The sequence below is a fragment of the Labeo rohita genome, unplaced genomic scaffold (assembly GCF_022985175.1).
Source record: "Labeo rohita strain BAU-BD-2019 unplaced genomic scaffold, IGBB_LRoh.1.0 scaffold_201, whole genome shotgun sequence".
Lineage (NCBI taxonomy): Eukaryota > Metazoa > Chordata > Actinopteri > Cypriniformes > Cyprinidae > Labeo > Labeo rohita.
Window position 1 is genome coordinate 61,061 of NW_026128231.1, and position 3,902 is coordinate 64,962.

Sequence of the window (3,902 nt, forward strand, 5' to 3'; positions counted from 1 at the left end):
GCATAGCCTGTTTGCGATTTACCTGCTAAAATATTTTTGTAAAGAAAGCTTCAGTCGGGTCCAAATATGCAAGTAAAATAACAGGCAGCATCTATACAAGTGATGATACCTTTAACCTATATGCTGTTGTACAACAGACACATTTAATTAAGCATAATAACTTTTTACTTTGATAATGAACAGTGCAGTGATATGTTGTGTGAGCACGCGAGGCGCCAGCGCCATCACTTCTTTCCTCAGCAGCGGAAACACCTTAATACTCTATCATTTACAGTCATTCGAAATGAAAACAAACAAAAAAAATGTCTTTTTATTTGTGTAAAATCAAAATGACAGCAAAATGCATCCTTTTGAAAAAAATAGAAAAAACTCGTTTACTTTCGGTTTTAAAGAAGTTCGCACACAGAACGTAGTTTACAAATGACACGAACACGGAATTTGGTTTAATCATTTGTAAACATAATGCCAAACATGTTATTAAAAGGCGCACACACTATCTATCTCTATCTATCTATCTATCTATCTATCGCGCCGTGTAATAAAATAACGTTTATTAACCGGTATTTTTTCTAGAAAACCGTTTTCGAACGTATTGTTCAATGAGGAACGCAAGAACAGAAACGTTATAATATCCATGCTTTAAGAACACTACAATAATATAAAGGAAGACTTTTAAAGTCTCCCTCTTCACATCTAATCTAAAAAAGATTTATATTTAGTCCAAAACCACACTTTTTTCAAAATGAGATTTGTCCCTGCTGTCTATGTATTTCTTTGACCATACAACATTTTTTTGAAACTGTAATCAAGAAAGCTGTTTTGTGGCTTTCTAGATGCAGAAGACCCTGTTGACCCTCATCCCTTAGATAAAACACATTGTGGTACCCAGTGCATCTTATTAAAAACAAACAAACAAACAAACAAAACAACAACAGCAAAATCAACAATCAAATCGTTTTATAGACCTGCAGGTGGCTCAAGTACTGACAGACGATGCCATAAAGTTGCTGCTACCAAATTGTTAATAGTTAAGGGATGTTCTCTATGTGATATTTGTGCCAATAGCCACTTCCATTTTTTAAGGTTTCCCTTCAACCAGCTCTTTAACATCATCATAACAAATTGTTCATGTCACTAAAAGACTTTCAAATTTTTAACATCCCGGAAGCCAAGTAATACCACCTGGCCAACTTGGCCAAACAGTTTACCACTTTTACCAATTCACTTTTGCTGAAGACACGTTACCATAATTCTCTTCAAATCCACGCAAAGCAAGGAAACAGGCCTCTAGTTTTTGATTTCTTTTAGATCTCCTTTCTTGGGTAAAAGGGTCAATACTTCACTTCCTGCAGCTCAAAGGCAGTCATCCTCTAGCAATGACATCACAGAAAACTTCCAACAAGTCATTGCCCAACAAATCCCAGAAAGGTTTATAGAAATCAGTGGTTAGACCATTTAACCCTGGAGCCTGACCATTCTCCATGCTCATTAAAGCAGTGCATAATTGTCTGAGAGTTAGTTGTTCACCAACATTCCTTCTGAATCATCCTGCACTTGGGATAGGCCTCTGAGAAATTTTAACAAAATCTCACTATCTTCTGCAAGCAGATGTGTACCTGACGGGTGAACCACTAATGTTTGACGTAACAGGTAGAATAATATTTATGTGTCAGTAGCAGTGCAGGTGTGTGTTGGACGGGTGACAGCATGGGCTGGTTGCGGGTACAACAGCCAAGACTACTGCTAATACAATTGGAAATATTGTCTGTAATTTTCTCACTAAGGGACAACACAGACCTCAAAGAATAAGAGGAAGGCAGAGAACAAGTTAATAAATTATGATTTTTTTTAAACAGATTACAGTACTGGTATATTTAATATTGAAAACTGAGTATTTTAATATATTGCAAACTCACAAAATAAAAAATGGTGTGTGAATAGGTTATACTGTCTTGTTGTTTTGGATAAGAACAAAATGTCAGATCATGTTTAAATAATATAGGTGAAGCAAGGTGTAACCGGATGAACGAGACGACAGGCGAGCGGATCCATGTGCGAGCCTTTATTTAGAAGACAGACAGATACATAGTCGAGCAGGCAGGGGTCAAACAACGGTAACAGGAGTGTCAGAGGCGAGACGAGAGAATAGTCCTTTATGACGAGCGATAAATCAAAGGCAGGCGGCTAGACAGTCGAAAAACGAGAAAACCAGGCAGGAGAACAAAAACCAGGAACTTGGAACAAGAAACTAGGTAACGTTAACTAAGGGAATACAACAATACAACAATCCGTGGTTTGCAAGTGGAAAGACCGGGGCTTTTATAGCGCCGCTGATTGGTCGCGGGTGAAGTGCAATGGCTGATGGGGAATGTAGTCCGGGGTGTGGTGCAACAGTCTGTGTGTGACAGGGCGAGAGTGACATTTGGTGGTGAGCAGACAGCGGGACACCGACCAGATTCGTGACATAGCCCCCCAAGGAGCGGCTTCTAGACGCTCCAACAGAATAACAGTCCAGGGGAGCGGTGGGGCGGGAGCGAGACAGGGCGAGGGCTGGAGGACCAGGTCCCTGCGGGGGACCCGGTGATTGAGGCAGGACCGGCAGAGCAGGAACCCTCCAGGGCGGAGCCAGAGGCGGAGCAGGTGACGCAAGAGCCCTCCAGGGCAGAGCCGGAGGCGGAGCAGGTGACGCAAGGGCCCTCCAGGGTGGAGCCGGAGGCGGGACAGGCGACGCAAGAGCCCTCCAGGGCGGAGCCGGAGGCTGAGCCGGAGGCAGAGCATGAGGCGCGGGCGCCCTCCAGGGTGGGGCAGGAGGCGCAGGAGCCCTCCAAGGTGGAACAGGAGGCGGAGCGGCCCTCCAGGGCGGAACAGGAGGCGGAGCAGCCCTCCGGGGCGAAACAGGAATCTGCGTCGCGGTCTGGGACCTGGGGAAAGCAGGGACAGAGGAGGCAGACAGAATAGGGGGAGAAGGTGCAGCAGCCCTCCAGGGCAGAACAGGAGGCGGAGCAGGAGATGCCGCAGCCCTCCGGGGCGGAACAGGAGGCGCCGCAGCCCTCCAGGGCGGAACAAGAGGCGCCGCAGCCCTCCAGGGCGGAACAGGGGGTGCCGCAGCCCTCCGGGGCGGAACAGGAACCTGCGTCATGGTCTGGGACCTGGGGAGAGCAGGGACAGAGGATGCAGAGAGAATAGGGAGAGAAGCAGAGAGACCGAAGGATAACGCCGCCCCCATAGGAGGTTCTACAGCAAATGCTGACACCTCTGGGGGCAATGGCGCAGCTTCTCTGATGGGGAAGGCCTCTGGAGCAGACTTGAGACCAGACGGGACCTCTGGAGCAGACTTGAGACCAGACGGGACCTCTGGAGCAGGCTTGAGACCAGACGGGACCTCTGGAGCAGGCTTGAGATCAGACAGGAGCTCTGGAGCTGTCTTGTGAACTGACGTGGCCACTGGAGCTGATTTGTGAACAGACGTGGCCTCAGGGATTGACTTGGGAACAGACGTGACCTCAGGAGCACAGTGTGCAGCCCACACACACAAAATGGCAACCGCCATTAAAGGAAGAGCAGCAGCGGGAGGTTGTGGTGGGTCCAGTACGTTGGCTATCATGATAGGCCGTGATCTTAGGATGTCTGACGAGATGTGACTTGGCTTAGGGTCGTCGGACGGGGCATGACCTGACTCTGGGCCGTCGGACGGGGCATGGTAAGGCTCTGGGTGGTCAGCCGAGACATGACGTTGCTCAGGATGGACCGACGAGGCGTGACTAGGCTCTGAACGGACAGACGAGACGTGACTTGGTTTGTGAAGTCCAGTAGTGGGTTGACTTGGTTTGTGGTGACCAACTGTGACTTGGCTGGGCTCTTGGAGACCAGCCGTGACCTGGCTAGGCGCAGGGACGACGGCT